This window comes from Haemaphysalis longicornis, unplaced genomic scaffold, assembly GCF_048455015.1.
Source record: "Haemaphysalis longicornis isolate Haplotype H1 unplaced genomic scaffold, Haemaphysalis longicornis Haplotype H1 scaffold_6, whole genome shotgun sequence".
NCBI classification, from domain to species: domain Eukaryota; kingdom Metazoa; phylum Arthropoda; class Arachnida; order Ixodida; family Ixodidae; genus Haemaphysalis; species Haemaphysalis longicornis.
In genome coordinates this window covers 30,331,299-30,358,991 of record NW_027526407.1, presented here as the reverse complement: position 1 = coordinate 30,358,991, position 27,693 = coordinate 30,331,299, and the positions used below count along the sequence as shown (strand labels likewise).

The 27,693-nt window shown below is 45.0% G+C and overlaps 1 long non-coding RNA gene across 1 annotated transcript in view; it reads left to right on the top strand.

The window, feature by feature from the left end:
• LOC144141456 (uncharacterized) overlaps positions 1 to 20,270 on the top strand; it is a 97,831-nt gene extending 77,561 nt beyond the window's left edge. Inside the window, exons 4-5 of the long non-coding RNA XR_013316611.1 lie at positions 2,026 to 2,112; positions 20,094 to 20,270. This is a non-coding gene — a long non-coding RNA (uncharacterized LOC144141456). The remainder of the gene's footprint in view (positions 1 to 2,025; positions 2,113 to 20,093) is intronic.
• The last annotated feature ends 7,423 nt before the right edge of the window (positions 20,271 to 27,693 follow it).

The following is a 27,693-nucleotide window of genomic DNA, read 5'->3' as shown; positions in this document are numbered from 1 at the left end:
ATGATCTTCCTGAATCTGTTTCTTCTTCCATACGGCTGTTCGCTGATGATTGGGTAATATTCAGACAAATTACTAACCAATTCGTTGTTTCTTGCCTCCAATCTGACCTTAACAACATCTCTGCATCGTGTGACCGCTGGATGATGAAACTTAATACTACCAAGTGCAAACCAATGAGAATTTCACGGAAGACTAATCCTCATAACCCCGTTTATTTTCTGAATGACTTGCCTTTATCCCCCGTCAGGAGTTATAAATACCTTGGTGTCTGCATTACTAATGACCTCACCTGGCACACTCACATTCAGCACATAACAAACAATGGCAACCGGATGCTTGGTTTTATTCGTCGAAACTTTTCTCTCGCACCCACCGCACTAAAACTGTTGCTTTATAAAACGCTGGTGCGGTGAAAAGTAGAATACACATCATTAGTTTGGGATACACCAACTAATACGCTCAATTCCACACTCGAATCCCACCAGAATCGCGCTGCACGACTTATACTTTCAAATTATTCCCGTTTTGCTAGTGTCACGCAAATGAAATCTTCATTACATCTTCCAGATCTTTCGGCCCGCTGACAAATATCTAGTTTATCACTCTTCTAAAAAAATTGTTATACAAATGTAATCCTAAAAGAAAGTCTATTCACTCGTCCCAGCTACCTATCATCTCGCATAGACCAGAACTGATTCTTTTGTATCCGGAAACGGCAGGGACTGTAAGCACCTTCCGGCCTCTGTTGTCTCAATCACAGATCATTCCACTTCCACAAACGCACTTCTTGGCTGTATAACCTGAGATTTTTTGCCATTTTCACCTATTATTTGCTTGCTATTTGATTATTATTTTTGAAGTATGTGTCCTGTCCTCACTGTAACGCCTGAATGGCCCTGAGAGTATGTAAATAAATAAATAAATAAATAAATATATAAACGAGTATTTTGGTAACTCTAGCAAATATCAATACGTATTTATTTGCAAATAAAATAACACGGCGTACTACAAGTTATATAATGATGGGTTGCCTCCAATACGCCTTATGTTTCCTTTTTACACTGCAATATTTACGGGCATAATGTTGTGCATCAGATATTTGGTGGTTTGGAAGGGTTTTTCCCATATAAACTTCTCGTTTCAGAATTTGTTTATATTAACCGGGTGGGTGAATCGAGGGCCAAGTCGACAGGCAGACATACCATAGCTCAAAATAGGAAAGCGCAGTTGGCCTGGGACTGCAATTACGAGATTCATACAACAGCGACACCATCCATAAAATGAAGAGGTTACCGAGATGCGAGACTAGAGATGGATGCAAAACAATTGTTCGAACAACGCGTGAAGAAAAGTTGAAGCGAAAATGAATTAAGTCAACTGAAGGCGAACGTGGTTGAGGTTGTATTGTAGAAGCCTTTATTTTGTTTTGCTGTGAACATTGATAAGATTATCACGACATCAAGGACGACAATGATGATTATGTGGATGTAGAGTGAAAGAGATACACCCCCTCTGCAATATAATCGCCGTACCAGTAACTTAATTTGCTCACTAAACTATTTTCTTTTCTCAATCATCAATCTGGCTATCATAAAAAAAATAACAACAGGTGCTTTAATTTTTGCAGGGTAGGACTTAGACAAAAACGGTGTATTTTTGCTGACATATTTACAAAAAGTTTAGAGGGCTTGTGATTGCCACTTTCATATTAATAATAATAATATTCATGTTAAACAAGCACACAAACGGAAATCCAGTATGACTATTTTAGGCGAACAACTCAACTCATAAAGCGATCGGTGGATATCATAAGTTGAGTACGAAAACATTGCTCAAATGCTACTTTTCCGGTAATTTCAACTTTATACCAAATTCAAAAAAGGCAAGCACTTAACAGCATATTATTCGCTTATTCTTGCAGCCTGCTTTGGAAGTGTAATACTGCATAAATTGTCCATGACATGATCGTTGCTTTATGTTTACTTGTTATACAGAAAAAAGACTAACATGCACATTTTTTTACAGTTCGCCGGACATATTTTTACACTTACGTATTGATGTACGCAGATATGCACTACAAATGTGGACTTTTTCGCATATTTCCTAGGGAAGGTAAAACAATTCACTCTGTGATTTTCCTATTACACTGTGTAAAATATTATCACTAGAATAGTTGTTCTTTTGTATTACTTGTCTTTCTGTATTATGCGAATCGCGTACTTTATGCTTTCAACGTGTCAAAAGAAACCATTTTCTGCTATCCACACATATTTTTCCAGCATTGTGAAGGAATTCCTCAGTCAGCCTGACGCCCCTTATGAAACTGAAGCTTTTATGTTGCTAAGCAAGACATTACTTTGCATGCAATCCTGTCTAGACTGATGCAGTTCTGTTCAAGCAGAAAGCCTGCGCCTCCTCCCTCTGCTGAGTGTTCCTACTGGGTTATCGGTACCCCAGCGTCAGCGGATGAAAGCTATAATTTGCAATACGTCGCCCGCGTTTCCACGTGGCTCTTTGAAAGCATTCTGTATTCCATATAGGCATAAATAGGCATACATTCCCAATAGGCATACCCCTTTAATATTATTGCTTTGTGCAATCTGCACCCATAGTCGTTACAGACGACGTGTATACAAGAAATTTGTCCTAAATTGGGCAGGCGCCTAAAAACACGCGTCAGTAATTTGATGGCTTTTTTTTAAGCGCACTTTGGCTTGCCACGACGACACTCTCTGCTAATATTGTGTCACGCTCTCTGCAGCAGGTTTCTCGAGCGCGTGACAGCGGGCTCCCAGTGCACACAAAAGTAATAAAGAAATGAAAAATTGAAGCTGTTACACTCAATTCGAAAGCTGTCGGAAGTGCAGAGCAGTGATTCGCCCTAATGGACTATGGCGCCGTTATCCGCTCACTGCTACCACCCAATGAAATTCAAATTTCATCCTTCGCAGTGTTCGCGCGCCCCCTGCCTGGAACTGCGCCAGCCGGAGTTCTGTTCGTTTTGTGCTTGCTTTTCCTCCCACACGTGCCGGCGTTGCACTGCCACTTTTTTCGCTTATCGTAAAAACCAACCCAATGAGCGTTCCTAACTAAATGAACGTGGGTGCGGCCGGTTATTACGTAAATTTTGCCTCAAATGTACCTGCAGTGGTATTTGCGCTAAACAACGGGGAGATGTATGACAAGCGCCAGAGGTTCACGAGTTTCGAACGCTTATTACTATATAAATTGCTTGGCTTTCGAAGCCTCCGGGTTACGCCACGGTGACAGCCGCTACGACGGAACGCCGTGTGCTCTACTTGGTTCCAGCAAACGAGCTAGGATGACAAAGCGAAAATGCCATATGCCTTCATTTGCTAATATAATACGGCCAACATATAATCTAGAATAAGTTCTTACGCAATGCACTCGTGTTCCAAGTGGGAGCCCAGTTTGAAACTAGCAGTGAGAGAGCGAGAGAAAATTTTTAATGACACCGAAGAGGTCATCGCTGCATAATGCTGGGCTTGCTACTTCAGATAGTTGGTGAACACGCGATGATGGTTGAATGCTAAATAGGATAATACAAATTAGAAAAGAAAAAAGCGAAAGAAAACATCGCTAGACGGAGACGCGCACACACAAAAAAGGCAGAGGCCGTCACAGGCTGGAGTCGCGTCTAGAGTCTTTGAGAAAACGCACAAGAGTTTCACAACCCCGCACCGCACTGTCTTCGCTATTCAAGGGGCCTAAAAGTCCTTCATGCTGAGAGTTCTCACCCGTAATAAACTTCGCGCTGTCATTTGGGCCGAGTCGAAACGTGGACAAACACAGAACAGGTGTTCAGTGTCTTCTCGTACACCACAAAGGGGACACAGAGGTGATACCATCAGACCGCTTTTGTTAAGAAAGCTTTTGGTATAGGCTACTTTGAGACGCAGGCAATGTATAACACACTCTGTTTGCCTCGATAAACCATGAGGTATGCGAAACGTACACTGCGGGTCGAGAGCATACTTCAGGTCAGGGTTCCGGCAGTGCTGCATTTGCATGCGCCATCGGAGAGTTGTGGCTATTCGGTTGACGCCTTCCTTGGATAAAGGGAGTTGTGCTGGTTACCTCGTGGAATGCCCCTCGCGCGCGAGCTGATGAGATATCACATTGCCCGTGATGCCACAGTGTCGTGGCAACCACTGCAACGAAATAGTGTGTCCTTTGCACTCTGCCTCTGTTTGTGTTACTTCCTCTCTTCAGAAGCGCTTGTAGCGCAGAGCGGGAGTACAGGAAAATTATCCAGGGTTTTTAAGGGCAGTGCTTGACAATCTGCAGCGCAGCTCTTACTGCTACCAGCTCGGTTTTTGTAGCCTATGTCTTCTGACTGAGCTTCTGGCTCACAGAGGCCCCCGAAGATGGTACCTATACACTTATGGCGGAAGATTCGGACGTCACAGACCCATAAGCATATATGTGGGTATACCCGCCATAGCAACGAAATATATGCTGAAGTGTGTAGTAATTCAAGGCCGGTGGAGGCATCGCTGAATCTTTCCTGATTCCTGGCACTGTTGAATTGTTATTCACCACGCAGAAAACTGCCAAGTTGGTAACTCGGGTTTAATAAGCCGTTGATAGTAAAGCGGCAGGAATTCCTGCTCACGATTTGTGGGGCTATCAGCGAAAGGATGGGCAAACGAACCGCTAGCATGGCGGAGGCAGACACGGATACTTTCTTGTCCTAATATTACCCTGGCCGAGAGGCATCTCGCTGCACAAAGTGTTCCGGTCCTTGAAGTGCACTTAGGGAGTCCAAGGCAAATACACAGAGCTTGCACTTGTAGTTGCTTGAGTTACTCTTGGACATTGAACTGAGGGCAGGCAGGCTGTAGCGAAGCCGAGCAATACAGAGTGCCTAGTAGAGTCGTAGCAGCGAAGCAACCGAGCAACCCCATGCAGTGCCTCCAAGCATCCGTAGGATGTGCCCGAAAGACGGTAGTTTGTCTTTGAGGCATCGAATATATGTGTAGACATTGACCCACCAAATACAATTCCGAAGAATCGATGGCATCGCATGTATGGTATGTTGCAGCCTGCTATAGTCTGGGCATAACGAGACATGTCGCGTCTTGTAAATGCAATCGCACCGCATTTTTCAGGAGAAAGAACCAGACCAAAATTTTTCGTGAATCGCACAAATTTGCGGATCGCCAGTTGCAGCTTCGCTCGTATGCTTCGGCGATTTCTTCCTCAGCACCAGACACATATGCCGTCAGCATACAATAATATATTACTCAAGAAGTTAATACTTTCGGGAGACCAACAAGACAGATGTTAAAGAGAGTGGCGCTAAGGACACCGCCTTGCGGAACCCCCTGTCTTATAGTGTAGCGGGCAGTAACTCAACTAGTAGGGGTCATATATACCATCCTGTCTTGAAGATGGTTCCTTAGCCACGTAAACATCTCTCCCCTGATACCTGCAGCTATCATTTCCCGGCAAATAGCATCATGGGCGACACTGTCAAAGGCAGCTTTGATGTCTAGAAAGACAGCTACGACAATGTTCATTAACGCCACCTATTGGGTTATATCCCATAATAACATAAGAACTATCCGTGATACTTTTTCGACGCATGAAGCCCGACATCTGTGATGGATATATTGCCCTGTTTTCAAGGTCCCAGACCAGGCGCTCCAAAACCATCTTCTCCATAACCTTGCCAAAGCAGCTCAAAAGTTTTATTGGTGCGTAGGGGTTCATGTCCACTGGTGACTTGCCCGGTTTGAGAACTGGTCTCACAATCCCGATCTTCCAGCTGGCAACGAGGCGCCCTGAGCGACAGGAGGAGTTGAAAATGGAAAATAACTGCTCAAGGGCCTTCTTACCAAGATGGGCTAAGGTGAAATAGGTAATCTTGTCGGAGCCTGGTGCTGACTATCGGTCCACAGACACCAAGGAATTAAGGAGCTCGGCCATGGTGAAAGGACAGTCCAAAATCACAGCATTTGACGTGGAAAGTCGAGACATCATGAAAATAGACACTACGCTGGAGGTGGAAGGGAAAGTGATCTTCTTGCAGTACGCTTCCGCCACTTCAATCTCACTGAGTCCGCTACGTAGAGCCACTGATGGAAATGGGCGCATCTGACACGTTTCCGATTTCAAGCTTCTGACTACGCGCCAGATGTATGAGAGAGGCTTGCGTGGGTCCAGCCATGAGCAGAACAGCCTCCATTGCTCCTTGCCAAACTTCTCGATGTGTTTTCTCACGTGTGGGAGCTTGGTCTTTTACCCGGCTTTCCCAAATTGTGTTTCGCGTAGTAAGGATCTACATCTGCGGAGGGTGTATGATTCTAGAAAACCCACGCAACTCTTCTGTTTTCGAAAGTATCCCCCAATATACATGACAATTGGCCGCTGAGGCGACTATACCATTACGCTGAGTTTCATTTAATTTCACGATTAAGTTTTTGAGAGCATTTATTTTGGCACAGGGAATAGATAAGGGGTAGGAGTTGATGAGCATGATGAACACAAACATTCATAAAGATGAATACAAAAATGTTTGCTTCGTGGATGAAGTTTAGGAGAAAACGATAATGTCGCCTATGTATCCATACGTTCCATGCGGATGCGTCGTCTACGCAGAGGCCCGTCGCTGCAAGATGTCGCAGTCTCATTGGAAGCAAGGGTAGGCAAGTTTATTCCCACTAAAGTTGCAAACATTACATAATTACTCTCTCCTGTCGTTGCACAGCAAGCCCTAGAACAGCTCGCTGTTAAAAGTGCCCTTTTAAAAAAGAAAGACATCAAATTACTGACGCATGCTTTTAGGAAATTGTCAAATTTATGACCCCTTTTTTGTATACTCGTCCTCTGTAACGACCGTGGGTGCAGTTTGCAGAAATGGTCACATACGCAGCGAGTAGCGTTGCAGAAAACGGCGGTAACTATTGTTTTACGGGAACCACCAAGAAACGAATTGTCTGTCAATGAGCCGCTAAGACGACTCTCACATTACGCACCAAGGCTTTGCTCCTCAGGTCAACCTTCTTCGCAGAAATGAAGGGCACTAAATATTATATCCTGATTCACAACAATACCTTTGCAAAGCGCTTCGACGACACCAACAAATAAACGAGGAACTACATTTACGTCTATGTTCACACTTATCTGCCATGGTGGTGAGCCCATTGATAATGAAGCAATTCTGTTACCCCGAAGTTTGTAATTCTTCAGTGCGGGAAATCTGTATTGTATAAAAAAAATCACTATTTCCCTGCACAGGTGCATAAAGTACGCTTTATTTTTGAGGCTAGAATTGATGATGCTCACCCTGTAAAAAGTTTCCCTCAATCGTTATGTGAATAACTTTGGGGGAGGAGAGGGTATATAAAAGTTGTTTTTCACTTTGCGAGTAGGTATTCGAGCGATAGCTTTGTCAATGTTGTTTTGTCTATCCTTTACTTTGTTGCTCAAAAGAATTACAGTGCTTGAAAATATTCTGTAGAGAGACACCTTCGCGGACAGTTTAGATGACACAGACCGCTTGGTTCTACAGTATCGTGGCAATTACCAGTGCAAAAGAGTTTACGGACACGTGCGGAGTTTTATTTTTTCTGCCTTTCCTTTCTGTCTTCCCTTGTTCGTAAATATTAGGGAATTATTTAGATTACTTTCCCTATTCTAGTCAACCTGAGACGAAGAAGAACTTGACTGTAACTTCGTAGACTGTTTGTGGTTCATGAGGTTTACATTGTGTGTGTTCCCGCGACTACTGCAGAACTCAGGAAACGCAGCATTATTAGTCTTCCTGTGCTCAGTGCAATTTCTTTATTGCGTTTTGTAACTATCATCGTGTGCTACAGTCACAAAACGTTCTGATAAATACTATTAGAGATAAGAGAACTCCTTGTATGAAAGCATTGCAGTCTTTGCGGATACTGGAGTATGCGCATACGTGAAGGCTACAGTATGCGCATAACAAACAGTATGAGTAAATGTATAAGCAACAGTAAGAATACACCACATACATGCGTATATCCTTACAGCGCCGAAAGCACATCAATGCACTATTATCTGCTTCTCTATATTTAAAGGCAAAAGCTTTAACATCATTGTTTTGATACCGGGAATTTTGAGGTGCTGAAAATCGGTGGCACAAAAAAGTTATTTTTCTCGCTGCAAGCGCAAGTGGGGAATAACAAGTGGGTAATTGCGTGTAGGTAAACAAACACAGCAGTGCGTTAGAATGGTCGGAAGCGTGCTTTGAGAAGCGGTACTCCTTTCCGAGATAGGTACAACCCTGGCACTCTCGATGTAATAAGAAAATAAGTAAATCTGTTGATATGCCGTTCCCCACCCCGACCTAAAATATACCGAACTACCCTTGCTTACACTTGGCGCGCGAAGAATTGAGGAAGCAGAAATTTTCACAGTAAGGCAATCACGGGTCTTGGAAACACATTTGTCTCTACTGGAGGCGGAACGGAGGTCGTTGGGTGTGTGCAGGAGATGGAAGGCTTGTACTCACAGGGAAACGGAATGTCGCCTATCAGAATGGGCGACGCAGGCCGCGCAGAAAAATTGGAACTGTAGCTCCAAAAAAGGCTGGAAGGCTGCTGCACGTGGAATAGGAGCCGTCTTGAGAAGTGAAGGTACCGACGGGCAAACAGGATGCTCCACGACATGGCTAGTGGGGGAACCAACCTTGGAGTTCAGACCCGCGGCCTGGTCTCGTAATAACAGGCGCGCTGCCATAGTTCAACAGAAATTCAACTGCGGAGCAACAGAAGTCCTAGTAGTTTTTCGGGTTGCCTGTTTCTCGTATCCAATCATTGCAAAGTCCTGAGTTTTGGGAGCCTAATGGTTATTTTAACCAACTTATTTTCTATCACATACCATTTTTTATTTTACAAAGAAGTATCCACTAATTTTTGCAGTAGAATTAAAAATCATTGGTAGAAAATTATATAAAAGATAACAAATGGTGGCAGTACTTTTAGTGATTCTTCATTTAGGGCCACCCATATCATTAAAGAGGAATATATTGCCCACAATACTAGCGATTCACAATCGCTAGTGTTTAAGCATTAATGCAACAAGCTTTAGTGAATGCGGATATAATTGCAGTTCGGTGCTTTTTTATATTAGCACTAAACATAAGACCACAGTTGACACAATTAAAGTCAAGGTACACTGGACACCTGTGAAACTAAAGTGAAGTACACTGAAGTCAGCACTAAGTATACTGTGACGCAGGGGTACTGTGCAACTGAAGTGACTACACTGTGAAACTGAATAAAACTAAGGATGTTCTTTTCTGTTTTTTTTGTGCTTCTTTTAATTTTGTATGCCTGAGCTGTTTTGCGCAATTTCGAACGCGCAATTTTTTCCTTGCGTGGCTGGAGCCTTTCTCCGTCATTTCGAACACGCCATTTTTTTATTGCGGCGCCACTTTTTGTAAAAACCCAACGAGCGTTCCTAACTAAATGAACGTGGAGGCGGCCGGTTATACACACAAATTTTGCCTGAAATGTACCTGCAGTTTTCTTTGCTTTAAACAACGGGGAGATGTATGACAGGCGCCAGCGGTTCACGAGGTTGAAACGGTTATGACTATTTAAACCGTGTAGCTTTCGAAGCTTCAGCGTGACCCCCTGACGACAGTACACCAGGCTCTACTTGGGTCTGTTATCTCGCTGCGCTGCCTGATGCCGGCAGTCGCGTGACATCGACCGTTAGCGAGCTACGGCGACAAGGCGAGCCCCTAACGGGTTCTGCACTTCAAAAAAGCTGTAACATTGCCGAAGAATACATTATGTTCATTTTTATGCGAATTTTATGAGGGAGACCGCAGGCTGCGCTCCGAGAAGCCATCTGATCACCTCAGCGGTTGGTTCCAGCATTTCTTTGTCAACAGCGTTTGTCGGAACGTACGTTGCGTCTACATTTTTGTGGCTGCCCTGGCACACAGGAACGTCAGCAAAACCGCAATTCACATCGCGAATTCGTGCGGGTACCTTTTTCGGGTGAACTGTACACTAATTGCGATGTTCGACAGTTTCAATAGCGCTCATCGTGCTAACATTTGAATAACCGTTTTATCTGCTGCTATGTGTCCTGCGTTGCACGCATAGATGGGTTATCTCACGCGCGCGGCAACTCCGTGAACAATTTTTTCTCGGCGCACGTGGCTACTCATGTAAACAGCCACCGCCACCGTGTGTTAGCCCCCACCGCGGCAGACAGCCTTCCAGCAGCTTCCTCGGGGAAAACACGCACGCTGGGTTCGCTGAAAATTACAGAAACAAAACAAAGGATAACATACGGGAAACATCAACAAAATTCGAGAAATTTAGAGACTTCTACGTCTGCCGTGTATGAATACCTACGCCGCTTCTGTTCATCTTGAGGTTTTTAATTGCAGCCAGATTGGTGCTTTTGTGATTTTTTTCGTTTTCCTGTTTGCTTTTGCTGGTTTATGTTATTATGGAATCGGTACACAACCGAGTGCGGGGCATTGGCTTTTTTTGCTTCATTAGGTAATTTTTAGCTCTTTTGATATTTTTAGTTTTTTTTTTCAACAAATAACATACATTTACGCTATTATACGAAAAATATCTTAAATTCACTAATTATGCCGTTTCGTGCAAATGCAAGGCATTTAGCGTTTGGTGCGTTTTAATATTTTTTTTTGTTCGGGTTGTATTTCCTGGTTTTTTATAATGTTGTTCTATTAATCGTGTGATTCTTGGGAATCAGGTAGACTTTTCGATATAGCAAGTTCATTTTTATACTTTTTACTTTATGTCTTCCCAATTTCTTTCGACAAATGGTCTACACTTACACTATTACAACTAAACGCCATAACTTCGATTTCCCGTTGTGCGTTATCGTGCAAATGCCAGGCATTACACAGATTGTGCTCTTGGGTATTGGAGAAAAATTATGGCGTATCAAAATTTATATTCAATATTTGTGGCTTACGCCCAACTACACTTGTATTCAAACTATTCTTTTCAATCATCCAGTGCTGTATAGACAACCCTATTTAGGTCTGAATTTCTTCTTTAAACCAAATACGTGGTTGCTGGCGTCTAGATTCTTTTTCCGCGGGTGAAGTACATTTTAATTTTTAGTGTTTGTTAGGGCTTCCTATTCATTAAAAACCGCAGAACAGTTCACGCACGGCCCGCTTTGCGCGTCATGCTGGCCCGGCGCACGGGATACGAGGTCCTGCGTAGCACGTAACAAGCAAAAGATGCGGCAAAGATCGACAGGGGCTCCACTGCTTCAAATTCAGTGGCGCCACCATAGCAGCGCACGACGCCTATAGCCAGATATTGTAAGTGTAGCAAAATTGGGGTATTCTTTGGACTTCCGGCCTATGTCTGCTTCACAGCGCGACTTTTCTGTCGGACAATTTTAGGGGCGAAGCTCCTCTTGCTCGGGCCCTGTCCCGTCCCTCGTTGCTGCTGTATACGGCACGGCACGGCACATTAATACTGCTTGAGGCAGGATCCCCTTAGGGATTGGCCAACTAAAGATTTGCAGAAGAGGTCAAAACGTTCAACGCGTTCGTTGCTACCCAACAAGGAAAAGAGGAAGAAGAAGAGGTTGTCGTTCGTCGCCTGCGAGCTCAAGACACGTACCGGGGGTACACGACACAAAACGCTCTGCAGAAGGCGACGGACAAGGTGCCTAAAATGTCACACACCGAATTCGCAAACTTACCCATGGAGATTCTCATCATCCAAAACAACCCCTACATAAGCACCACAAACATTGACGAAAGCCGAATGCACGGTGGTTCCTCCCACTGCCATCGCCGCCTTTCCCGTACTCGCGCAGATGACGAACGTGTTGTGGGGGCCCGCGTTGTTGTAGCGGTTGTAAACGTCCATGAACAGGCGTAGGACGAACTACGAATGCACCTTATCCCAGGCAGCACAGGACTGTTCGGCCTTACTCAAGCCGGAGTATTTTGGCCGGTGATTTTCTGCCCAGCCTTTCTCCGGCAGCCATGTTCGGCCCGCGTCCAAATGTGGCCTTTTGGCCGTATACGGCCGTACTCCCATCACTGTACAACGGCCAGTGTCCGTCGGCTAGTCGACCGGCTTACGTTCATACGGCCAGATTTCAGCCGTAGGGCTCCGGCCATCCCAAAGCCACCCGTGTGCGGCCGAAGTACGGCCACCGGACGACAGCCGAGATGCGGTCGTCGGACTCCAGCCGGACTAAAGCTGCCGGAAATTCGGCCGTGCTACGGGCATCGTAGTTCAGCCACAGTACGTTAACAGTACTAAGGCCGGTGGACGACCACTGCATGCAGCGCAAGCAGATGACTCAATCGCGCTGTACAGCAGCACAAACCCACCATTTTGGGTCCACTGCACTCACATCAAAGTGAGCCCGTGCGCAACCACCAGCCGTCCAGCCTTCAGCGCAGCCTGGCTTAATTATCAGTGTCAGTTAACATCAAAACAATTTATTCAACAGTGCTCACAAATGGTCGTTCCTTTAATTGTTGTGCCTCTTTTACTGTCGAATACAGCAAATATTCATTTCTTTGCAGAGCTGGAATAGATGTATTGTCCAGGTCCTGATATCTTCTCTGGGGCGGATTACCTGTAATAAACAAGGAAGGATGGGGGAGGGGGGCGGAAGGCGCATACTTTAGTGGGTTGAATTTCACAAAGATGAAGGGCCGGTTTTAGGCAATTTCTTTTAAGACAACACTTTCATGCTCTGACTAAACCAACTATTTTTACAACAGCTGGTTAACCAGTTTTTTTGTACATAAAACCGGTGCGAATGCCTTTACGAAGCGGTTCAGTACTCCGCAAAACACTCAGCAGCATTCAATATAATTTACTTCGCACAGAACGTATGTCCAGTATTTGCCCATTATTTTTGCCAAGAAATTTTCTACTCGATCAACTTTTCTGATGATCTTTCACAGGGCTGATCCTAGAAGAGATCAAAGAAGTACTTTGAGTTTCAATATATTTTTATGTTGTTTTCATGAGTTACGTTCACACTCCCTAATGGTCCAAAAGAACTTAATTTTCCTCTAAAGTCGTACTATGTTAAGAAAATTCTAGACGTGTTGCGAATGGCGCCCTTATTCAGATGGCTGCAGTTGTATCCCTCTGTGTTCACGCACGGAAAGGCGTAAGACAAGAGTTTCAGATTTTCTTTCAAACACATAACTTAGCAATTGTAGTATTCATACAGCAAACCTTGCATACTGCAACGAATAAAGCAAGAAATATTTCATTGGTCAAGTTTGAATGCGTAAGGTTCTCAACCCGCCGGAGCCGAACTTGCGGCTCCGCAAGTTTATTTATTTATTTATTTGTTTATTTATTTGTTTATTTATTGATTTATTCAGTTATTTATTTATTTATTTATTTATTTGATACCTGTTTGCCCTTGCATGCATTACAGCAGGGAGATACATAATACTAAGCATCAAATATGAGACCAAATAACAAAATAATTCTACAAAGCGCGGCAAAAATCGTCATTATAAACAGTGGATAAAGTCATACTTGGAAGATAATTACGCTCTCATCTTGATCTAAAATAAAACGAATCGCGCAAGGCGTCACCTAAAGGAAAGTTAATAATTTGCTTCAAGCTAGCGATGCCACTTTGGGATATGTAGAATGGCGCTTGCATACACTTCTCCACTTCTATTCCAGTTTTCGAATGATACATATTACGAAAAACATTCAACCCCAGGTTTCGTCTATGATCTTTCCCGTCTTACCATTTAGGTTTACTTTTACCTGCCATCATCCTAAGTTCACCGTGCCAATACCTAACACGAATTGCACTGCCCTATTCTGTATGTTTTCGAGCGTATCAACCAGCTCTTTGCTGTAGGGATCCCAGAAAACACATGCGTAATCCTACATTGAGCACACATGAGTGAAATACGGTTGTTCTTTTAAGTTAGGTTGAGGTTCGCTGAAATTTTATCTCGGAAAGCCAAAAACACGTGCAACCGTAACTTTTATGTCGCGAACGTGCCTATTTCGCTAACAACTTGTAAAATAAACTCCTCGTTATTTATATTCCCCGGCCGTTCTTAAAGCAGTGTAATTTACTGTATACGCATTCAATAGGTATGAAGGTTTTCTTGTAAAGTTGACGTTAACACACTTTTTAAGATTCAACGACTTTTCTGAATTAGCACACCAGGATGTTATTTATTTGAATCATGCTGCAAGTATTTTGAATCACGTTCTTTCGCTACAGTCCTGTAAAAACACAGTCATTCGCGAACATTTTTGACAAAGATTTGAGGCCACACAAACAAAAAAGGGCCCGAAACTGAGCCGTGGGGACTTCCTGCGGTCGCGATCCGGACGAACAACCATTGAGAGCGACCAGCTGCTGTCTTAGAGAGATATACTCGGCTATCCATGCAATAACCGATTAATTCAGTTTATTGCCCGCAATGTACTAACAAGAAGGTGATATGAAACACCGTAAAATGCATTTTTTGCCGCACAAGAAAATAGCTACTTTAAGCTTATCTATTGCTAGAGCCAAATCGTGTGTGAACTCAACAAGCTGCGTTGAGCAAGAAAAACCCGACGAAATCCGTGTTTGCTAGGATGCTGGCGATTATGTTTAACCAAATGAGTTATATCCCAAGTGTAACTATTCTCAATTTCAAACACCGCAACTAAATTAACATCCAGGCTTCGTCATCCACAGGGCTCTGTTGTTATGGCAAATTCAAAATAACACTTGTTTCTAAATAGGCAGTCATAAACCCATGAAGTAACATTGGTAACGTAGTGCAGGGCACGAAGTTGAGCCTACCAATGCACGAGCTTAGCCTCTTTTACGTTTATCACAAACAATGTAGTGCACATTGTTTTTCGCGGTATTATTGAGAGAAGAATAGCCGGAAACTTGCTCTTTTGCGCGCGCTTGCCTTTCTTTGGTGGGGAGTCCTTGACATGGCGCCGGTTGAGCTCCTGCGTGGTGGCCGCTTGCTCGACACCCTTTAAGGCCACTTATTTTGGTGAACCACCGCCATGTCGGGTCGGACATCGCTGCCGGGTCGATGTCTCGAATGGTCTCCATTTCTTGAAGGGGCGAATAGCCTCGAGCTGATCCGTCGGCGAAGGCGACGGGCCAGGCGTTGTAGCGGCTATGACTGGCGAGGCTTAGCTCACCCTTCGGTGTGGCACAGTTTTCTTGTGGCAATAAATGGCATTTCGAAGGTCTAAACGTTTTCCTGGTAATGTCCAGTGAGCCCTTGCGCCTTGCCCGTTCACCTAGAACACTGATTACTGTTTGACAAACGTAGTTCGTTCATTTAAAACGTAGAAACACCGAGCGGATGAAAAACGTGTCTGCGCCATTCGACTGCCTAACGGCTCTTTCTTCACCCAAAGAAAAACCGACCCTATATCGGCGGGTCTTTTTCCAAGCACGTCTGTGCATGAATTCTCGGCGCCCAAACGCGCGCCGTTGTTCTAATAATGACGTATAACCTGATAACTTACGATGGCCGGTCTCCTCTTCAACACCGGTTGCCGAAAATTCGGCGGCCGTTCGCTTGCCGTAATTCGGCCGAGGACCGCTAACCAAATGATAAACGTACATTCTGAGGCCGTAAGTCGGCCAGTCTCCTTTATAACACTGGCTGCCCGAAGAAAACGAATATTCTGCCGCCGGACGCACGGTTCACCGTTGAAAAAGCGGATGCGCGGCAGCCGTGCTACGGCCGGTCTCCTTTCGAACACCAACTGCCACAAGAACACGGATATCCTGTGCCCGGTCGCTTGCCGTGCTTCGGCTGCACATCGCTTCCCGAAGGATAAACGGATGCCCTAAAGCCGTACACTGGCCGATTTATTTCTCAACATCGGCAGCCGAAAGGCAACTGAATATCTGGCAGCCGGGCAGCTGTCATTGTGCGTCTGAACACGGGCGGCCGGAGCAATACCGAAGCGCTGGTTGCCGAATGTTGGCCGCTCGTCGTATGGTCAGCGGCTGCCAAAACCTGGATGCTGGCCGGACATGCCAGAAAGCGGCCGTAGACGGGCCCGTCTTCGGACACACTTTCTGTGCCGCCTGGGATGTCCTTCACTCATTCAGATGTTGCGCGCCGTCAAGAAGACCTATAACATTGTTTAACGGTTTCACCGATAAGCATTTTAGCTTTGCCCCTCTCATCATCATTCACTGCGTGGAGATGGCGGTATTTTTTTTTGTTTTTTTTACCAATCCAATTCTCACGATGGACTGTTGATTAGAAAATAGATCGCAGTGCCTACGCTACTTTCATGATCGAGGCCAGAAGCAGACAAAAGAAAGACCTTTATGTGAAGAGGCAAATTTGCCTGAATGGCTACGTGCCATGTCTGTTTGGGCCATCATCAATAACATGTACAGTCGGCAAACGCTTGTCTATAACACTCGATAGGCGAGTTTCGGACTATGCGGAAGACATCTATGCGGAGAGACACTCGTTTGAGGACGGGAGAATGCGAGCATGCGGGACCCGTATCAGCGCGATGGCCGTGTCCGTTCTCGCTGTGCCCGTCACCTTGACTTCCGCGCCTTCTTTAGCCGGGAGAAACGCTGCCTGCTGTGCCGGGCAAGGAAACAAAAGCGCTGATTACCCGCCTTAGCACCCGCTGCGCCGTTTTCCTTTCTGCATTTGTAGCTTTGGCTCAGAGCTGTTCACTGCATGATCTTCCTGGCAATACGGTGCATCGGTACGGAATCTGCTCCTATAAGTGACGCTTAGAGCGTGGATTAAAAGAAACAGGCCGTTCCGCATGGTTCTTTTGAGCTGTCGCATTCTGTGAAGAGCTCGGGCAATAAATGTATGCGTGTGATTAGCGGAACCGTATCACACATATGTGTGCTGTTTAGCAACGGAAGCCCACCAGGCCCAGTCATGCGAACTTAATTTTCTTTGTGCGAGCTTGCATAATTTTGCCATTTTTACTGCCATATTCCCAGCATTTATATCGTTCTCAATAAGTCACACTAAATTCGGTATGTTCTGATATTTTGTTGTTTCAGTTGTCTACGTGTAAAAAACGGGCAACAATCGTTGAAACCGCATCGCTGACGGTGTTCTTGACTGACTAGACATCGGTGAATGGCGGATTGCACAGTGCATAGAGTTGTTTGGCTCGCCGGCCGTGGAGTGCCCAGAAACTAGATTAGGGTGCACGCGATACCCATGCACCGTATTGCCAGAACGATGATGCAGTGAACAGCTGCGAGCCAAAGCTACAAATGCAGACAAGAAACTGTCGCAGCGAATGCTAAGGTGGGTAATCCGCGCTTTTGTTTCCTTGTCCGTCACCGCAGGCAGCGCTCCTCCCGGCGAAAGAAGGTGCGGAAGCCAAGGTGACGGGCACAGCGAGAACGGACACGGCCATCGCGCTGATACGGGTCGCGTATGCTTACCTCCAACTGGCCTCAAACGAGGGTATATCCGCATAGATGTCTTCCGGGTGGTCCGGAGCCCGCCGCTCCAGCGTTATAGACAAGCGTTTTGCCGACTGCACAGCCAACCGCCCATGCGGGTTTGGCCAGTGCTATTCGAACGATCGCCTGATTGCGTATGCGCCATTAAAAGAGGAACAACAACAACAAAAACAACGGGGGGTTTATGCGAAATCCACCTGGATCTCCCAACTACGCGCTGTGGCTGCAGTGCTCGTTAATAATTTTTAAATGGCTTATTTGTGTGCATAACTTGTCAATATTGAAGGTGAAAGACCAAGACGCCGACCACGAGTTCTTTCGAGTTAAAAAAAAAAATTAACGTTTCGCCTTCCACACGGAAGCCGTGGTCAAAATAAAATGTTGAAGGGAAATAATTGCCTAAGTTCGTTTCACAACGCTCCGCAGACAACTTACGTAGATTGGCGGTTGATTTCCGGTGTTCTTATTCAGCGTGTGTTCCGTCGTCTGTATGGGAAGTGATTCCTGTAGCAGGCGTGAGGTAGCATTATGGTCGGCGTCTTGGTCTCTCTTTTTCAAAATGCATGCCGACCAGACGGGCTTCCGTCCTACCCTTGACTTCAAGTTGTAAATATTTTGCCGGTGTGACAATTTATAGTTCCGCTGCACTGCGAAACGGTATTGTGTTGGTGCTTTTTCTTATTTTTTTGCTTCTTGCTGTTCCGAATTTCGGAGTTTCTTATTTGTCTCCGCACACTTATTGGCTGTATTCTCTTTATTATTTTATTTAAAATTCGACAATTTCGCTATGCTAACATGGCATGTGTTAACTTTGCTAATTATCTATTTATGGGCAAATTAAACCATAGGCGACATTTTCTGTTGATTTATTTCTACTTTTCTATTTTAGCCTTCATGAAATGCAAATGGTGAATCAGGCCTTTGTGATGTAGCTATTATTTCCAAGTTTTTTACCAATATTTTGACTTTATTTATGAGACAGCCCTCATAACATGATAATACAGACAACGAAACCGATGACACACCATGCTGATTTAGCCTATTTATTATATGGATATATTTTCTTGATTAAAATTGCCTCGACCAAATTTTGTATTTACAGTGTCTAGTGGGTAGATGAAGTGACGTGGTCAATGAGGAATTTATGTGAAATGCAAAGTGTTACAGCTTTTTTCTAAATGTAGTCGTTGTGTTTCCTATTCTTAGGGAGCGTTAAAACCCCGTGAGAAACACGAATACAACAGGCAGTATAAAGTCGTTAGTTTCTTTTATATGATGTCTCTTTTATTTTATTTTTGCTGTTATTCTTCTTACATTCATCACATTCAGTCGACCGTCCCCCCGACATCTACATCATCTGGACCCCTGGCCACTCGTCATTTGACGAAAATGAGGTGCCTCCATCGAGTGACGGCTCAACGACGACCGTTTGCTCGAATAAACACTCATTCTCTCTTTCTCTCCCGCCGCAGCCCGCGCCCTTGCACACCGAGCATGTACCCCAAGGTCAAAATCCACTTTCCAGCCACCCCCACCTCCCGCTGCTCCAGCACGCTACATCCCCTACTCACCACCCCCCTTATCGCAACCTTCACCTTAGCGTGAATCAGTGCTTCATCGACTAACCAGGGAGGAACCATTCATCTGGCGTCGTTTAAGAAAACTATTACAACATCCATCCTCCCCTCTATCTTCCTCACTCAATATGCTTTCAACTGTCACTTCTGCCCCGCTCTGAATTCTATTTACCACATGGTGTGGGATTTTCAAAACACTCCATCGCTTACTGAATCCCAATTCTTTGCCAGAGGAGTGGGAGGGCCTGCTGACCAGCTCCCATCACGCCGAGTGTATCTTTCTGGTCACCAGTGCGTGGGCTGCAGCCAATGCCCAAGCGTACCCACACTCAAGCCAACCTGCCCCGCCGAAAGAAGCTCAGCAACTACCGAATGCTCTTTTAAACGTTAATTCTCTTCCTCCATTACTTTTTTTTTATTTTACAATTACACTACTACAATGATTATATTTCATTTTTGCTTTTTGGGCAAACGCAAGGCTTTGTAGGGTGAGTGTTGTGGGTAGTATGGTAAAGAAAGCTTACGCATAGCTATGAGCTTTGGGAAAAGAACAATAGTCAGGCTTTTGAAACAAACTTACAAACGGCTGATTATTGTTGTGTAATGGTGCAGTTCCTAGATTCCTGGAATTTATTTAAACGGTCTGATTTTTAAACAGGAAAGAATATAGTGCGTTTCATTGTAGCATTTTGTCGTTGTATATGAGAGTTGCCAATTCGAGGGCCTAAGTGCGTTAATTTTTTTTGGCTCGTTCTAATGAAGAAACAAATTTCACAAAATAACCACTGATACACGAGAAATTTTCTTCTTCATTAATAAATATTCAGTGTCTGTTTGGTCGGAATAGCTTCCTGTCCAGAAAATAATCAAGAATAATTTGCAATAAGAATTCATTTTCTCATTATTCCCGACTGAAAAAGTGCCGTGTGACTTGCGCAAGTATTCTTGGTAGGCATGTATACAGACTTTAAACGTGGGTGCGAAGAGAAGGTGCCAAAATAGGCGTATTACTTTATTGAGGCGTTTTTGTTATGATATTTTGTGCCCCTGTTTTTTTTTCAGATAGATATCCCAACAAAGCTCCCTGGTGGGAACTATGGAAGAAAGGTTCAAAAGATAAAGAATACCCCCGCGGAGACTGCGTGAGGAAATTCATGACGCTGGCCAACGCCAGTAGTGATTACCCACTTGACCTTCCTGAATGCAAACTAAGAAATTAAAGCATTTCAAGAAGTACAATGAACCGCCCAATGATATTTATTTCAGAAGCCAGAACAAAAGATAGAGCTGATGTGAAGCACTTAGTGTTAAAGTAATTACGTTTTGGGAGTACCAAAATATGTCTGCGTTAAGTGTAACGGGCAAGAGGTACTTGTTTTAAAAGCAAAAGCAACATTTCTGGATTCTGTAGAATTACTGTGCAGCAGATTCTTCTCTATAATAATCGTACTGTTTTCTTTGCTAGAAAAAGGTCGATTTTTAAAGCTACCCACAGCACATAACTTGTGCTACCGGGTTTAGGCCACTACATTTTCTTACTTTATCTGCACCTTGAGTCATGCCCGAAGCCAGAAATTTTTTGCGGTGGGTTGGTGGGTATGACTTACTAGAAGAGAGACGTTAACTCAACGAAACTCGGAACTATGTGCCGCATAGTTAACCGCTGCGGGCCTGGGCCTCCTGTCTGCACCAAGAAGCACCCCACTACGTTTGTGGAGTGTACAAAAAATGTAGTGTATCAGATTCCACTGAAGTGCGGCCGTGTATACGTAGGACAGACGGGGCGCTGCCTCAACGACCGGTTACGGCAGCACGCGGCGACGCTGAAGGCGGGAACAAGAAGCACACTGGCGCTTCACTGTAAGAATGAATGCAAGCCAAGGGGCTGCGTGCCAGCGTTCGATAGGACCCGAGTGCTTCATTCATGCCGCAAAAAAGAACGGGAAGTGTTTGAGGCCTGCGTCATAAAAAAGATGGGGGACCGATGTGTCAGCAAGCCTTCAGTTGATCTTCTTTCGAGCGAGGTGGATTCATTAGTAAGGAGTGTACTGCAGCTGTAATCGCTTTCACACGTGGTGCAACTAATATTGCATGGTGTTTTTTCGTGCCTTTATAATCGCTTTCGGAGCGAGTAAAGCTCAGTTGTTAGTGCGCCCCTTTCCTGTCACTTTTCCTTCCTCCAGTTGTGCGTGGCGCTTAACCTGTTCCCACGATGAAGTAGCAACTAGCTCGCATCGACACATTAATTCACCAGTCCCCAGCACGTGCTATTTCCTTGGCCTCAATAATCTCGCGGGTCGTCTGGTTCCTGTTCGGCGCTATAGCACTTATCAAACAGGAGGTACATTTACAATCTCGATAGTGGATAGCCAAATGCCCTTAGGAGGTGGCATCTTTTACATTGTTAGCATGTTCGCGCAGGCGATCATTGATACACCTCCCCGTTTTCCTCACGTTTATCTTTTTGCCGTCTTACGGAGTGATGTACACCCGCCCAATTTTTTACCAATATCACGGGAGCGTCGACCGTTCCGCCGATCAGCGCCGTATGATGGGGTGATACGACAAACTCGGCGAGAGTAACCGCATGCGCACTAAGCGAAGGCCGCTGCTGCCGTCGTCTGCTAGGCTGTTCCAAGAGCCGACCGCCACCCCATACTGCTCTTACCACTCGCTTTCACTTGCTCTCTTCGCCCCGTTAACGGCGGGTTGGGGGGCAGTGTGAAAAGCGAATAAAATCATCGGGGGTGGTTGTCTGCTCTTGGAACAGCATAGCACAAGACGATAGCAGCGGTCTTTGCTAATGCGCATGCGGTTACTCTCGCCGAGTTTGTCGTATCGCTCCATCATACGGCGCTGATCGACGGAGCGGTCGACGCTCCCGTGATATTGGTAAAAAATTGGGCGGGTGTACACTACACACATAGCGCAGCCAACAAACGTAACCCTGAGCTTGACTTCACAAGATGGTTCATTAGGCAAATCTGTTGGGCAAGTTGGTGCATTATGCTTCAAAAAATAGAGCGCGACTAGGACAACTGCAGTAAAGATGGACGACGGGACAAGGGACAAGCGCTCACTTGCAACTAACATTTATGGAGGTATCGTCTCATATTTATACATGAATAATCAGGAGCATGCGCACGCGCACTACGGTACACTACATGGAACGCATCAAGCAAAAAACATGATCAAAGTGACGTTTTCAAAATTTCAAACTCGCTGGCACGCAAAAACACAGAAGTATCGCTTGCGCACTTGTCCCCTTTCTGCTTAATATGAAACGCTTCCAAGAGCTCCCTCGCCACTGTAATATCACTCCTGCCGAGAATTCTAATCTGCTCAAAGAAAGGTCTGCATTTTTCCAAAGGACTGACAGGCCTGCAATCTTGGCAATGCGCGGGTAAATGCGCGCGCGTATTACTGTTAAGAGAAGAACTATGCTCGCGTGCCCGGTCATTCACACATCTGCCCGTCTGGCCGATGTAGGCCTCCCCGCATGAAAGGGGTATCTCGTAGACTACCCCGACGTCACAGGGCACAAAGCGCTTGGCATGCTTCTTGTCACCCTTCTTCGGTTTGAGCTTGCCGGAAATTTGCGCACACAGATGGCCAAGTTTTTGTGGAGCAGAAAACACCACCGTCACTTGGTACCGTTCTGCCACTTTCTTTAGGTTGTGAATAACTCTATGTATATAGGGCAGAACAACGGGCTTGGCCTTAAGTTGTTCTGGCCGCTTCGCACCTACTTGGCCTTTGGCTTTTCGCAGCAAGGCTTCGGCAACACCCACCAGGACATAGCTCAGGTAACCGACCGACAGAAGTGTCTTCAGTTGAGAGTCAAAGCTCTTTTGAACAGCATGTGCACAGGACTTCTTGAGTGCATATTCTAAAACCAGAGACGCTATGGCCCTTTTAACAGTCTTTGAATGAGATGATGAAAATGGCAGAAGCTCCTTACGGGCACGCGGGCGATAGACCCAACAAACATGGTGGGATGAAAACTTAAAACTAATATCTAAAAACTGCAGGGTGTCATCGCTGGGAACCTCGTGTGTAAATGCAAATCATGATTCAAGTATAAATATGAGACGATGCCTCAATAAATGGTAGTTGCAAGAGAGCGCTTGTCCCGTCGTCCTTCTTTACTGTCGGTGTCCAAGTCGCGCTCTATTTTTTTAATCATGATTCACAAGGTAGTTTTGTTCCTTTACAGCAATTCCTTTTCCACAAGTATCCAAGCTTCAGGGGTGTGGAAAACACTACATTGACGTTAGTTATGGCTCCCACCTTTTTAATCGGTGCGATAACCCATGCTTGTATGGAATGACTGCACACTTTTGTTTATCCTGTTCGTTTTCACGGTCCCGCTCACGCACAACAGCCGTCAAAATGTGTGCGGGAAAACCTGCTCGTTCAAGGCGGCCAACTTGCATGGTTCATTTTATGAACACATGATTTTTAAGGCTATTTATGTAGCAGAGTTTGGCTATGCCCCACTTCCCCACTTTGGAATGCCCCGAAGAATAAGGAAGTAAGGTTTACCGGCACGAGGCTCATAATACCAGCACGCACTGCACGCGAGGAAACGGAGCTTTAAATCTAGGAACTTTTTCGTGCTGTTTTCCATAAGTTAGTGTGTCACGCAAAGCGGTTCCAAACATTGCTTAAAAGCATTGAGTGCGGCGCGCACGCTAGGTCCGTACTGCACTCTGCCATCTAGAACAAGATAATCGTCAGCATAGCGGAAAATCTTCACTATGTTCGAACTTTGCTGCAAGGGCTCCAGCCTCATATTCATGGCGGCCAAAAACAGGTCGCTCAGCTCTGGTGCAATGCCCGAACCTATACTCACCCCCTTCTTTTGAAGGTAAGTATCGTCACTCCAGTGTACATAGGTCGACTTCAGATAGAACGAGAGAAGTTCGATAAACCCTCTCGCTGCTACACCAGCGGAATTTTGGAATTCCTCATTTCTAAACCTTTCAATGCCTTCTTCCACACACTCCAACAATTGTTTATGAGGAAGGCTATAGTATAAATCTTTTATATCAACTGAAAAGGCCCTGTATGGAACGTCATGATTGCTCTGAAGAAACGTGGGTCTGAAGAAACCGGTCATCCACGTAAGGCGCTTCTAGCTTGCCTTGAAGAAAGCGGGCAACTGCATTTTGCCACGTACCCTGCTCTGTAATTATGACCCGAAAAGGCTCATCCACGTTGTGGGTCTTGGCCGAAAATAACATCCTCAAACTGCTGGCTTTACTTGTTTCAACGGCTTTTGCCCGGCTAAGTTGAGTTCCATGCAGAGACGTTTGGTGGTAGGTTTCATCCTGGGTAGTGACACATCCTTCTGGAGATTGAGCACACTATTCACAGCCTCCAAAGCCTTCTTTTGGAAAGTGTCATCGGGGAGCACCATAAATCTTTCCCCCTTATCTACTGGCAAGATGCAAAGAACAGGATCTAGACGACCCGCGAGATCATTGAGGCCAATGAAAAAGCACGTGCTGGGGACTGCTATGTAAGCACTCCATCCCTCGCACTTACTGAAAAGGAGGTGCACTACCTTGGGCAAAACAACGGTTTATCGTGAAACCCCAATTACAGTGGCACGTGCCCTAAGAGTGTAGTAATGCAAAGAGGGGAGGAGGTGTTTCGTCTTTGTTTTTTTGGATGAGTGTGTATGAGAGAGAGTGGGCAGTATAAATCTGTGATGTCTTCGTAATAAAGTTTGTTGAGAGTGCACTATGTCTCGTGTCGTCTCTCTTCAGCCTTCGTTCCTTATTTGCTCAATTGAAGCATAGCATAGATCACCAACTCGCCCAAACATACAGCCTACTAAGCTTCAGCTAGCCAAGGCAACCTTTGTGGCAAAGCCTGTTTTTTTTTTCGCAGAATGTGCCAGAGCGAAAGTGATCGCGTGGGCGACGACGAGATGGGAAAGTGGAGGGCGTAGAGAAAAAATCCCTCCCCGCGATAGAACGAATATTTGAGTATTTCTCTATTTTCGTGTACGGTGCGCTGCCCCATCGGCTTCGCCGAAGAGGGATTCGTTCCCTGGGAGTGAATCCCAATGCTTCCCCCCTTTGTTTTATTATTTTGTGCGAATGTAAATAAGTACACATAAACCTTTTTTGCTCTACTTCAAACTTCGGTCTTTATGGCCCTCATTTTCAGTTGGCGAAACGAAACATTGCACCCGAAAGAGTGCAAAGACGTGCAAAGCGGAGAATCAACAAACAATCATTCTATCCGAAGTGTTCCAACAGCACTGAGAATAAAAAATTGGGGTTGTTCATTCGAATACCAAAAGTTTAAAAAGTTCAGCGAAAGTAAAGTTTGGAAAGCCCACACACAAATCTTGACCGTTAAAATCATAGCGCTGGCTATTTTACGTAGACAGTTTTTCTGTAGCTGTTGGTGGAGAGAAAGCGAAGGTTTCTTCTTGCCATGCTTTGTGAAAATTTTATGATTTACTGTTTTACTGATTTACTGTTCTGTGATTTACTGTAACCAGAGCGGACTGACAGATCCTCGGCCTTTAAGGGCTCAAATACGTTTTAAGCACCCCGGAATGTATGATGCGAGCTAATCAAAACAGCCACTGCACGTTAATCAACAACGCAACACAGCCACAACGCGTTAATCAACAACGCAACACAGCCACAACACGTTAATCAACAACGCATTTATAAAATTCTACCTATAAACCTATCGTTCAATCTCTCCATTAACTTTGGCCGGGCGGCTGAATCGAGGGACATGCAGACAGGCAGACAAACTGGCATACAGAGACGCCAAAATTTCCGTGTTTAATGAGTCCAAGAAAGACTATCGTGTTTAAAAAATACTGATGGTGGGGAGCTGCAGGTGCCATGCATCTCTGATATGAGTAAAACCCGACCAAATTATGACAAGCACAATTTCCGGCAGAACGCTAAAAATCACAAGCGACCAGTCCTTGGAAAAAATATATCTATGTAGGTTGCAGAAAACATTGCAGATAGCTTTGAATATTATACGAGAGGCTTTTCCACTTCCAATTCACAAACACCGTAAACCAAGAATAGTAACTGCTAACGGCGATAAGGCCGGAACGGAAGCGTCCGACAATGTACAACAGGTGCCTTCGGTAATGAATTGATAATGACCCGGTATGTGCATTGCGTTATCAGGCGAAAGCAACACCCACTAATACGGAATGCCAAAATATCGCTAGATTTTCGTCATTACGTTAGAAAGACACAGGTTCCTTTGCCCCTGCGGTGGCGCATACTTAGATAGCTGTTATTGTAGTTTCTTGGAAGTGGAAAAAAAAAGTTACTCTCGCTGATTATCGATAAAATAAACGAGAGAAAATGAATGATGATACTGTCACAAAAGAAACAAAGTAATGAACGAGCTATACTTTTTCTGGCTGCGGTTACGCAATAGATAGGCATTTTTTGGCAATGCCGCCTAAATTTTTACTGGCGTCAAATAACGCACGAATACAAGCAACAACTGCTGTAATAAACAGGTTCAATTTGCGTGCTTGCAACCCCCATGTTAACAGCGCACCCGAATTTCGCTGCCTCAAACGCTCACTAGAACTCGTTTTCGTACCGAAACGACCTGTACTGAACAGCCCTGTACCGAAATGTCCTGTACCGAAACGCCCGTTCCCCGAAATGCCCTGCACCGAAAAGAAACGCGTGGATATTGTCCTTCTCGGCTTCACGTTACCATAGTAACCACCTCTCTTTTGTGTTCGGAGGAGATTCAACTCAGTTGCCGTTAAGTCGGGTGCACACTTGTCTGCAATAATTGCAAGAATCGGGGTCCAGATTTTAGTCATACTGGAGGTCGGCAATGATATGTTTTTCGTAGCTTGACACCAAATTTGATTCAGAAATGACCCGGCCTATTTAAAAGAAGTGGGAAATGACTTGTTTCTTCCAAATGACCGCATTAGTTGAGGTTTTGTTACCCCTCCTCCTACGTTTCAACCTTCTTCGCTGTTACGGCCTTTGCGGGACTAATTAAGTGACTGCGGCCCGCTTACTGATGTGCGTTTCAGACCCCTGGTGTATAGCAAGCATATAGGCTCGGTGATTATAGCTGCGCCAGGACGCGTATTTGACAAGCCTGGCCGCCTAGATGCATCCCACGTTCGCCTCTTCTTCGCGTCGTCCTTGAAGAATCGAACGATTGAGCAAAGCTTGTTAACACATTTTTATTTAAGTTCATGGCGCAGGTGACACTTTTAGAGTGAGGCCTTTTTCCGTTCAAGGCATTCGTGTTACTACTCAGTATAACGGAATTCTAGCCTAAATGTTGTAATGACGTGATATAATCTTTGTTATTTTCTGCCTTTATTTCGACACTATTGTTGGTAATTTTTTCGTCGCTTCTGTGCTTCGTATGTACGCCACTATTTGATGCCTGTGTTTCCAATGTCAAACATAAATGATATGAAAAGACTGCTGGCAATCGTCCCCTTCTTTCCGCTGGTCTCTTTCTGCTCTCAAGTCCTTGTTTCCTCGACCCTTCTTAGCTTTACATGGCAGAGGCGGTAGGGCATGGCAGCGTGACCCTAATAGTGAAAGCCATCTACCCCCCTTCCTCCGAGTGTTATACCAGAGGAACACGCATTGTAGGTCCCCGCGCACGCCCAGTA